General features: G+C 36.5%; 1 protein-coding gene across 9 annotated transcripts in view; it reads right to left on the reverse strand.

Moving 5' to 3' along the window:
* FAM168A (family with sequence similarity 168 member A) overlaps positions 1-12,842 on the reverse strand; it is a 263,583-nt gene that overhangs the window by 204,863 nt on the left and 45,878 nt on the right. The window lies entirely within an intron of this gene.

The following is a 12,842-nucleotide window of genomic DNA, read 5'->3' on the forward strand; positions in this document are numbered from 1 at the left end:
TAAAAATTGAACAAAAATTAAGTGTGGTGATGGATGCACAGCTGTATGAGGGTACCCAGGGGCAAGTGATTGTACACTTTGGATCTTTGAATAATTGTATGGTATCTGAACAATCTCAATAAAAATGAAAAACAAATTGATTCTGGTGATAAACGCACAAATGTATGATGGTGCTGTGAATAACTGTACACTGTGGATGACTTTAGGGTGTGTGAATATATCAAAACAAAACTGTATTAAAAAAGTAAATGAACAATGGAGGAGAAGGGGAATGGAATGTTTTGAATGTTCTGTGTTATTTAATTTTTATTTCATTTTTTGGAGTAATGAACATGTTCAAAGATTGTGGTGATGAATGCAAAATTATATGATGATACTGTGAACAACTGATTGCATACTTTGAATGATTGCATTATGTGACTGTATCAATAAAATTGTATTAAAATATGAAAAAAAAACAAATATGATTTTTTACATTACATAATGGAATGTGTCAACATTTACAAGATCTGTATAACTCAGTGTATCAGTGTTTTCCAAATGACCAGTGCATGATGCTACAAAATCATTCATGGGTAGAAGATGTATTCTAAGTGCAAAACAGACCAACTGATTTTAATGTAAGAATATGAACGTTCACTGAAATGGTTTCAATTTTCACAAGGCAAAGAACCTTTAAGAAACTATCACTTGTCAAGTTTTGGTATAGTATTAAAAAAGAATGTCCACAATTATCTTTAAAAGGCAGCAATAATACTCCTCTGTTTTCCAACTACATATCTATTTGGGGCTGAATTTTCCTCATATACACAAGCCAAACATCCAACTGCAACAGGTTGAATGCAGAAGCAGATATGAATCTAGCTGACTTCTATTAAGTCAGACATTAATTTTGCAAAAATATAAACACTAATATTCTAATTTTTTTGTTTTGGATAATTCAGTTACTTTCATAAAATTTTAATAGGTTTATTATTTTTAAACAAATTAAAAAATACTTTTAAAATTTCTCAGTTTTAATTTTTAACACAATAAATATCAACAGCTATAACCCACAAACAAAAGCTCTTTGGAATCCTCAATAATTTATAAGTTTTTTCATCTGTCAGAATGTGATGAGACCAAAACGTTTGCAAACTGTTGCTATATAGCAATAAGCAAGAATCAACTACTGCTACACACACGAACCTAAATCAATCTAACAAAAAACACTGAGCATGAAAAGCCAGCCATACCTTATGAAAGTGCAAAAACAGGCAAAATTACTCTATGACATTGGTTTCTTTGGAGGAGGGGGTAACTTACGCTTCTTGATTTGAATGCTGGTTACACCTTTTGTGCACTTTTTTCCTACAAATGTTACACTTCAATATAATTTATTTTAATTAATATTTTCTACATATACATATACCCATGCACATACCCACTGGTATGGATGGACCTGGGGCATGTCTGTTTTTAACAGCTCCTCAGGTGATTCTAATGTGTAGCCAAGATATTTACTGTCTAAATAGGTTGAATAATATTGATCTAAGAGTTTAAAACTAGGGCATTTTATGCATACAACAACAAAAAGAAAAAGGACTTTGGAGCAAGGCAGACCAGAGTTTTAATAGAAGCTTCTCTTCTCTTACTAGTTATATAACTAAATGCAAGCTACTTGATCTCTATGAGCCTCAGTTGCTTCAGTTTCCTCTTCCGGAAAAGGGACACAATACCTTATACAGAAAGCATCCAGTATATCGTCTACCACAGATACTCAAACATTAGTTCCCTTTATCTTTCCATCCTCATCCCCTAATAATCCAAAGACGTGAGACAAATTATCCTCAAGTCTTGATTTCTTCAAAATAATGCCAACTTAACAAACCTTTGCTCCGTAGAGCAATAAAATAGTAAAACTGTAATTACAGATATGAGTTTTCACTATCAACTCAAAATAAAAGAGGGAGGACAAATTAGAAAACTAGAATATACAGAAAAATTATAAAACAGAAGCTAGAAAAGAAAAATGAGCATCAACCAAAATTATCAAGCTTGAAGGGCATGATCAGAAGACAAATCAAGATCATCATCTCAAATCAATCAGAGATTGAAGTTTACTGTGAAAAATATAAACAGCCCAAAGTTCCTTCAAAACATCAATATCTAAGAAAATTTACAACGAATATCTTCATAAAAATAGGCATAACCTGAAAGGACCCAGACACCTGCCTAAATGGAAGGAGGAGGGGAAGCTGTATCAGAGCTTTATAAACCAGGTGTTCTTAGAGCCCATTTAATAAAATGTTAACCTTTTAAATAAATAGTAGTATGACAAAAAATATTCTGTGCAATTGCTTTCAGTATTAAAGATAAAGCAAAACTACCCAAGGAATTAAAGTTTATGAAGTAAGTAAAGCAAGAAATAAGAACTGGCTTAGGTTATTTGTTCTCCAATATTCTACACTTCAAGGCTGACTTCTGAGAACATACCAGGGATCAGCAAGCTATGGCCCACCCAAGACCTGTTTTTGTACAGTCTGTGAGCTAAGAATGGTTTTTACATTTCGAAGTGATTATTTCATTTTTTTTGTTTTTAAAAAGAAGAATATACAACAGAGACCATATATGGCCCAGAAAGCCTAAAATATTTATAATCATTTGCCAACCCCTGAATCTTGCTTTTTGAAGATACTTTTGAATCTGTGCTATACATCACCATCATCATCAAAGCTTTTATCAATCCAAATAAATTCTAATTTCCATATCAGGAAAAAAAAAATACCACTATACTCCTCATTAGAGTATCATACTATTGATTTATCATCTATCCTTACTAAGTTCAGTTAAAAAACTAATCACTCATGCCCCACCCATTCAAGATGGCAAAGTGAGATGCTTTAGGGCTTCATCCCCCCACAGAAGCCTGAAACAACCAACGAAGAGTGGCAGAAACATTTTTCTCAAAGCTCCAGAAAACAATTAAAGGACTGCAGTAACAGGATGAGCGCTGAATCAAGAAAAAGTTTAATTAAAAGCAATAAAATAGCTACTGGCCCCTCCCCCACCCCTCACTGGCTCAGTGCAAGCACACTCCCAGTGCTGATTCTGGGTCCAGAGGGAGCAGAGTAACCCTTGTGCACATACTGGGAGCACGTATGTCTTCCCCAATCTGTTTGGTGGTGGTTGATGAACTCTTCATTCCAGAACTTGCTCTGCTTGTAGAAGGCGGCCCACAGAGCTCTCCTACAGAATGCTATGGGACAGTAGTCAAGTGACTCCTTCCATCAAGAGACTGCTGACTACAGAATATAAAAGGCTGTGCCCAGGAGCATGAGGAAATGGGAACATCCTAGAGAAGAGGTGACAGTCGTATCCATGTAAATGGGGGAAATTCCTAGAACCAAGCATGCATGCCCAAGACAAGACATGTTCAGAAAAGACCAGGGAGGCCCTACACTTAGGCTTGGAGCTATTTTCTAAACTTACTGTATGGATAAACTCTTAAGTTAAGGAGAGCACTCATACAGGTCAATCTGCAAAAACAGGGAAAAGTGTTTTCTTCTTTCCCCTTTTTTTTCTTGCTAGCTCCTGACATTCAAGGAAAACTGTCATAACACTAACTGGATACAAGCTTAAGGAACAGATGCCTCAGAGTCTAAATCCCAGCAATAAGACATTAAAATATCAAATCGTCTAGGTTTCAACAAAAGATTGCAAAACATATAAAGAAACAGGAGAGATGGCCCATGCAAAGGATAAGATTAAAGCATTAGAAATCATTAATGAGGAGGATCAAACCTGGGAAATTCCAAAGACTAAAAGGAAAAAAAAAAAAAAAGTCCTAAATATGTTCAAAGAGCTAAAAGAAAACACGGACAAAGAATTAAAGGAAATCAGGAAAACAACAGATGAGCACAAGGGAACATCATAGAGAGATGGAAATTATGCAAAGGAAGCAAACAGAGCTGAAGCCCACAGTAATAGACATTAAAAATTCCCTGGAAGGGTTCAATAACAATTAGAGCTGGCAGAAGAAATAATCTGTGAATTTGAGGATAAAACAATCCAGTCTGAAGAGCAGAAGGAAGAAAGAATGAAGAAAAGTAGAGAGCCTGAGGAACCTATGGGACACCATCAAACATACCAATATCTGCATGGGGGGGGGGGTAGATCTCAGAAGAAGAAGAGAGAAAGGGGCAGAGAGAATATTCAAAGAAATAAGGGCAGAAAACTTCCCAAATTGACAGACAGACATGAATGTACACATCAAAGGTGCTCAATCAACTCCAGAAAGGATAAACCCAAATAAGACTCATGTCACACCATGTTATAATCAGACTGTCAAATGCCAAAGATAAAGAGAGAATTCTGAAAGCCACAAGATAGAAGCAATGTGTCACGTACAAGGGAGCCTCAATATGATTAAGTGCTGATTTCTCATCAGAAACCCTGAAGGTAAGAAGGCAGTGGGATGACATATTTAAAGTGCTGAAAGCAAAAAATCGCCAACCAAGAATTCTCTCTCTGGAAAAATTGTCTTTTCAAAAATGAGGGACAGTTTTAGACATTTCCAGATAAATAAATCTGAGAGAGCGTGTCATCAGATTTCTACAGGTTGAAAGGAAAGAAGAGAGTTCTACAGGTTGAAAGGAAAGGACAATAGACAACAAATGGATGCCACATGAAGAAACAAAGATCTCTGGTAAGGGTAATGACAGGGTAAATATAAATGCCAATAGTATTGTATTTTTAGTTTGTAACTCCATTTTTTCTTCCTATAGGATCTAAATGGCAAATGCATGAAATATAATGATATTTCAGTGGTTTTGGATTCATAACGTATAAACATGTAATCTGTGACAAGAACCACATAAAATATCACATAATTTGTGTACAGTATTAAAGTTAAGTTGGCATCAAAGCAAACAAGACTGTTACAAATTTGTGATGTTAAATTAAGCCCCATGGTAACTACAAAGAAAATGTGGAGAATATGCAAGTTTACAGGGACAGAAATTAAGAAAGAGTACATGTGGGGGGAAAGGGGAATGGGGATTAATGTAAAATGAGTATAGGGTTTCTGTTTGGGAATTGGGAAACTTACAGTAATGGAATGTGGTGAGGGACCACAACATAGCAAATGCTATTAACCTCAATAAATGTTATGTGTGGGAGTAGTTGCAATGGGAAAATTTATGTTGTATATATGTTCCAACAATTAAAAAAAAAAAAAAAAAGAGATGATGACAGTTAATGGCATGATCCTGGATGGGATCTATCAAGAGAGGAAAGGCTCAAAATGATGTTATTGGGACATACGAAAAAATTGAAATAGACTAAGTTTTGTATGAATATTAAATTTCTTGACCTCTAATAACTGCAAATAAAGTAGATACATAAGTGAATATCCTTGTTTTTAGGATATGTGCGTCCGTATTAAGTGTTCAAAGCGAATGATGTACACAACCCACACTAAAGTGTTGAGAAAATGGATCAATAAATAGACAGACAAACATGGATAGACAGATGGATTGCTATAGTAATGAACAAATAGAAAAATACAGCAAAGGTGACAAAATGTTAAAATTGGTGGATCTGGGTATCTGGGGGGAAAGGGGTATTTTGGAGTTCTCAGTATAAGGATTGTATTATTTTTATAAGTTCTTGTAAGTTTGCAAGTATTCCAAAGTTAAAAGTTTAAAATTAAAAATAAAACAAAACAAAACTAATAGCTCAGTACTTGCAGGGCACCCACCAGGAGCTAAGACTATATAAAAATGGTTAAGGCATAATCCCTGCCCTCAAGAAGTTCACAGTTAAGCAAAGGAACAGACAGAAACTGTCAAATTTCCCCAAACAGGGCAAGTTCTGTACTGGGACAAAAGTATACACTGGATGCTCCCAGGGCACAAAATGGAGCATTTAGGGGTTCTGAGAGGTTTCTTGAGGGAGATGTACCTAAGCCGAAAGGATAAATAAAAGGAGAGGATCACTGGAATGGATGCCTTGTGGGTGGCCAGTGAAATATACAAGCCTGTAGCTCAGGAGAGAGCCCTGGCTGGAGATAGAGATTTAGGGGGCATCAGTACATAGGTGGCAGTTAAAACCAATAGACTAGGCAAGACTGTTCAAAGAAAGAATCTAAAAAAGTACATTAAGCCAAGAAGTCAACCCTAAGAAATATCAACATTTACTGGGAAGGCAAAAATAAAGATCTCTCCTTAAATATCAGCTAGTTTCAACAGTTTCAAAAATCTCTTCCTGTTAAGCAACAAACTGGGAAAAGCAAAAACCATGAACTATGTTCATTAGTGCAGGCTCATCCAGCGAATAAAGTAAGGCTTAAGGAATTCAGTGGGGAGAGGGCTTTCCAGGTAGAAGGCACAGCATATGGAAAGAAAAAGAGCAAGATAGTATTATATTTGGGGGAGTGGCTTATTTGGTTTTACAGTAGGGTACACACGCGAGAAAGTCCTTAAAGAGAGGTACAAACTAAGCCCTAGTTTGTCCACTGGGAGGCAACAATTAAGAAGGACTGTCCTGTTGACATCACAAACCATTCTTAGACTCTCCTTCCCATGCACATCCACATATCTTTCAGGTGTCAGTTCAAGCATTAACTCCCCTAAGCACCTCTCTCTTCCCTGCTCTCCCATGCAGAATATGTCACACCAGTTTCATATTCTAAATGTAAATTGAGTGAGGAGAGATAAAGCCCTGGAGGAAACACTAGCTTTAAATAATTCATAAGTAAAATAAAAATAAAAATAATAATGGTAATAGCTACCATATCAAGTGTATGGGCCAATTAGTGTTCCAGGTATTTTGCCCTTATTACCTCATTTAATCCTCACATCAACCCAATGGTGACATATTATCACCCTTCTATGTATGTACAAACAATCCTTCTCCCTATCTCTGTAATAAGTTACAGGTAGAAAACTAAGAGGGAAATGAGTGTTTTTGTCAGGCTAAGGGACAGCAAACAGTGCACTCTCCATTTCAATTCAGCCTTATTTGTTTCATTTGAGCTAGTCAAAACAGTAAATGTGGAGCCAGGTTCCACAGATTCACTAGGAGAAAATCCTCTAGCAACTTCTCCATTCTATATCCAACAATCTTCAAGTTTCAAGTTTCTTATATTTGTACTATTCCCTCTCTCTACTGAAAGACGAACCCTTTAGAAAGGCAATAAACCAAATATGACAAGCTTTTTACCTCTTTCTGGGATGCCCTGATTTCAGTTTTGGAAGCTAGGATTGAAAAAAAAAAAACAGCAACTAACATTTATACAATCCTTTACAATTTAAAAAGCATTTCATATTTATTGTCTCATTTGCACCCATTTTACTAAGTAAACTGAAGCACAGGTTATTAATAAATTAGATTTCAAGTCCCTCACACACAAAATTCTTGAAGTCTAAGTCGCCGCGCTTCTGATATATGTAACTGGATTTCCTATTCATAGTACACCAGATGACAGACTTTCCTGCACAATCAGACGAAGACCAAGTACTAGGCTGCCTTTCTGCAAAGAGACAGATGCACAAAAACTCTGACCAAAAGAATTAAATGACTTGCCAAAACATGACATGAAGCTCCAAGATGGGTATAACCCGGAATTAGTATCCAGTTTATAAGGAACTCTTGCAAATTAGAAAAACACTCCAAAACAGTGCTCTTTCAGAGCTCAGAAAGGCTGCTACTATCCCCTTCCATTCCTATTTCCAAGTATGACTGAGCCACATCTAGGTAAACTGGTCATCCATAAATGCAAGCTGGCTTCCTCCTCTGGCTACCTGGACTATTCATATCTTTCAGTATATGCTTCTATATGTTAACTGAAAGTGCTGCTGGGTAATGAGACCAAAGATGATAATTTTGCTTCCTTTTACTTTTTGTACTTTCCAATTTCTACCATGAGCATATCTTATTTTAATGATGGGAAAAAAAACTCTTTTAGAGTTAAAAAATAAGAACAATGTAGCAAGAAAAAAAGCAAGTCACAAAGGAATACCTACACTATGATTCCATTTATGTAGTTGCAAAGGTAAAAATTACATTGTTTAGGGATATGCACGTATTTGGTAAAACTTTACAGAAAAGCAAAGGAATGATGACATAAAATTTAGAACAGTGGTTGTTCACCTATGAAGGAGGGACCGAGGGAGGTTCAACAGGGAGGGCTTCACAATAGACTTCAAAGATACTAGTAATCTTTTTTGTTAAACTGAGTAGTGAGTACACAGGTCTTCAATTTGTTACTATAATTTAAATTGTAGCTTTATGTTATATGCATATTTTTATACATATGGCTTATTCCACAATTTAAAAAGAAGAGGAATCTTTTTGAGGAATCAGAATTTCTGGGCGGCAACCCAGACTCTTCCACTTCCTGGCTATGTAACCTTAAGCAAGTTATTTAATCTCTCAGAGTATAGTATTTTCTCTTATTTTATGGTTGAGGAAACTAACAGCTAACATCTGTCTAGTGCTTTACTGTTTAAAGTTTCTATACTACAGTACAAACAAGCAAATATGCAGATAAATTGTGAGATCATAATAATACAAAATACCTCCTTAATAAATAATAGAAAAATTAATAACAGAACATCATAATATGAAGAACTCATTGGTAGAGCAAACCTGGCTCTTCACATCCTAGTCTCTGCATACACCTCTAATAATAATGGCAGCAAAGTAACATTTTTAATGTGTATTATATAACTACACTGTGTTAAATGCTTTAATGGATTATTTTGTTTAATCATCAAAGCAACCCTATGAGATTAGTTTTATTATCTCCATTTAACAGATGAGACAAATTTTGTCCAAGGTCACACAACTAGTAGTAAGTGGTGGACAGACTTTAGAATCCATATTCTTAACCACCACATTATTTTTTAAGCAGTTTTACTGAGATATATTCTCATACCATACAATCCATCCAAGCTGTACAATCATGGCTTTTAGTATAATCACAGTTGTGCATTCATCACCACAGTCAATTTTAGAACATTTTCATTATCCCAAAAAGAAAAACCTCGTATCCCTTAGCAGTCACCTCTCAAATCCTGTCTTTTCCCAGCCCTATATAACCATTAATCTAATTCTGTCTCCATTGATTCATTTATATTTAAAGAATATTAAAATAGTAGTGTTAACTGTCATCTATAGTTTGCATTAGGTGTATTCTTCCCATATAACACCCTATCAGTAACATCTTGTAATAGTGATGTACATTTATTATAGTTCTAGAAGAACATTACTCTATTTGGACTATTCACCACAGACATTGCCCACCACAGGGTTCACTATATTATACAGTCCCATGTTTTAACCTCTAGCTTTCCTTCTAGTAACACACATGACCTAAAACTACCCCTTTCATTCACATTCACACATACAATTCAGTGCTGTTAATTATATTTATAGTAATGTGCTACCATCACCAAACATTTACAACCAACCTAAATAGAAATTCTGTACAAATTAAACACCAGCTCCCCATTCTCTACCCCTGTTCTATCTCCTGGTAACCTATATTCTAGATTCTAACTTTATCAGTTTGCTTATTATACTTAGTTCATATTAGTGAGATCATACAATATTTGTGCTTTTGTGTCTAGCTTATTTTACTCAACATAATGTCCTCCAGGTTCATCCCTGTTGTTGCATGCATCAGGACTTCATTCCTTCTCACAGCTGAATAATATTCCATTGTATATATACCCCATTTTGTTTACCCATTCAGCAGGTGCTGGACACTTGGGTTGCTTCCATCTTTTGGCAACTGTGAATAATGCCGCTGTGAACATCAGTGTGCAAATGTCTATTCACATCCCTGCTTTCAGTTCTTCTGGTTATATACCTAGTAGCGGGATTCCTGGATCATATGCCAATTCTATACATAGCTTTCTGAGGAACCGCCAAACTGTCTTCCACAGTGACTGCACCATTTTATGTTTCCACCAGCAGTGAATGAGTGTTCCTCTTTCTCCACATCCTCTCCAATTCTTGTAGTTTTCTGTTTTTTTTTAATAGTGGCCATTCTGGTAGGTGTGAAATGATCTCTTATTGTGGTTTTCACATTATTTTTGCCTCACTTCTCACACTATATTTAAATTGTCTGTGTCTCCCACAACACTGAAAGCTCCTTGAAAACTGTTTTTTGTTCACTTTCATTTCCCTTGGCACAGAGCAGACATTAAATAAATAAATAAATACTGAGCAAATATTTCATATATATACACTGTTTTCAGGATGTAAAACAGTTTCATATTCTTGAGCTGATTTGTTCCTCTTGACAGCCTTGTGAAGTATGAAAGACTTTTAATGACTTTACTGAAATCACTCAGTTATTAAGTGTTAGAGCTGGGATTTAAACCCAGGACTTTTGACTCCTAAAGTCCATGGGCTATTCTTTCTACCAAGACAACTGTCTACCTGTCTACTCCACCTGCTCTCCCCTTCTCACCACAATACCTGGAGGATCAAAGGAGGTAAAGATATTAATTATACACATTTCTACTGCACATGTGACCACAGCTCTGAAAAAAAAAAATCCACCAAAACATTTCCCCTGGATGATTACTTTTCATTTTGAGCTTTCAAAAGCTATGGCTTTAATATTACCATCCCACCTCTAGATTAAGCCTATAGATCCACAAGAGCAATGTCTGGACCCCAGAGTAAAGTTATGAGGAGAATTGCTTTCATTAGTTATACTCTCATCAAATTACAGGTAACTGCTCAAACCTGATTTTTATTGTAACACAGAAAGCTTCCTCATAACAACACTTTGAATTTCAAGAGTAAGTCCAACCTTACATCATTATATCCATTTTGGAACCAAAAAAAAATTCTAAATATTGGATATTTTTATGTGCTCAATTGCGAAAGCCAAGGTAAATGGTTTGTTTGCTAGCTGAATTCTGAAGCTTGAACAAAAACAAAAAGAATTATTTTGATCCAATTAGTGCCAATTTTATCCTCTTTATATCCTTCCCCATTTTTTCTTAGTCTGAGCTCTAATCAATAGCCACCTCAAACTTAACATATAGTTAATGTGATTACAGCCAGAAAACTGTTTCTCTAAAGATGCTTCCTCCTTTCCTACCCCACTCCACCTTCCATCACTATTTAACAATGGGAATGAACATATCACTAAGCTTTAAATCAAATTTCTGATGAACAGATGGAGATATTGTTTTTATAGTTAATGCAATGTGCCTACATCAACACCATCCCCTAAAAAACAAAATAAAAATGACTCCCTATGCTTATTTAGCTACATCTGACAAAATTCTGATCACCTGAATTCTTTTAGAAGCAAACTCAATCTACAGCCAATTATTTTAAATCTTATCAAGTAATGTCAAGAGAATCAAATAAAAAACTCCACCACTACCAAACCATCTTACCAATGAATATTTATGACACTTCCATATTTCCAGTCTTCTTTCTGTTTACATAAAGCAGTGGTGCCAAGACTCATCCCAGGATTATCAGCTTGCAATACAATGATGGGCCTAATTGCCTTGCAAACCAGGACACCAATAAATGGGAGTCCTCAAGCAATCAATTTTAAAAGGGGGGAAAAAAAGACCTAAGCTCTTTCTTTCCATATACATGCACGTTGTCTGACTAGAGAATAAATCCGGTCTCATATTTTTCAGTCTCACTCCTCAGTTCTCAAGCAAGGGATGCTCCCCTAACAACCTCAATTTCATCAAATCTATTTAAATTTCAAATTCCAGGACTAGTTTTTAAGTGCACCAGGGGAGGGGGGAAAGAGAAGGCAGAGATATCATACAGAAAGATACCTATCACATTCCATTTTCATCTTCACCCACCTTTAGTTTGGGAGTGGGTTTTTTCTCCCAACTTTCTTTTTGTGATATATAAATAACAGAAAGAAAACACCCTCTCTTCCTTAATTCTACCCTAACAGAAACCCCTCTCAACTTCACCCTCTGAGTTGACTTCATTTCCAAATATGGTACTAATATAAATAAAACAAACAAAAAGATCAAATTACCATTTTAAGAGGTCCTCCAGAAAAGTCTTTAATGCACCTTCTCTGTCCCCTGCAAAGTCCCTTTTAACAAACCTCTGATATAGCCTCTTGTCCAACCACAGCCACCAAAGATGTCCATTTAAGTATTCCAACCCCTAACCCTCTTGTGTCTCTTGGAGGGCATTTCAGACCTTCTTCTCCAGAATCACCTAACCCACCTCTTCCCAGCACTGCTCACTGCCCCTCTCCATCTTCTCTGACCCATCTATTCCCAGAACTCCAGGTCTTCCACTCCTTAAATTTCCCCTCTGCCACCTCACCATCATCAACCACCTCTCCAGTCCTACCAGCTTGTCTCAGACATTTCTTCTTCAAAACTCCCTCTTCCATCTTGGCTAAGGGACATTTTCTTCAACATATCATTCCACAACCCTGCTTACCACCTGCCACTATTCTTTCAGTGAGTCCAGCCCAGCCTCTTGCTAAGTGCCCTCTGCCTGGATCCTGCACCCAGGGAGCCATCATGCCCCTTCCAGTGGTTCAAGAATCACCCTAACTTCCAACCCACTATGCCCCCCTCCAATCTCAAAACCTGCCAGTCTATTTTGGACCTAACTTCCAATTTCCCCTCCTGCCAGTTCACCATTACACTCCTCTTATTGAAAGTCCTACCCCTATCGGCTCCTATTCCAACATCCATCAGCCCACCCCAGGAAAACCCAAATTCCATCTCCTCTGCTCTATCCCAAGCCCTGCTATTCCATAAGTCTTCACAAATTCCACCACCCCCAGATGGCAAATGCCCACTTCAGGCTCAGGTCTCAACCCATGCCAAGCC

Source organism: Choloepus didactylus, chromosome 6 (assembly GCF_015220235.1).
Source record: "Choloepus didactylus isolate mChoDid1 chromosome 6, mChoDid1.pri, whole genome shotgun sequence".
NCBI classification, from domain to species: domain Eukaryota; kingdom Metazoa; phylum Chordata; class Mammalia; order Pilosa; family Megalonychidae; genus Choloepus; species Choloepus didactylus.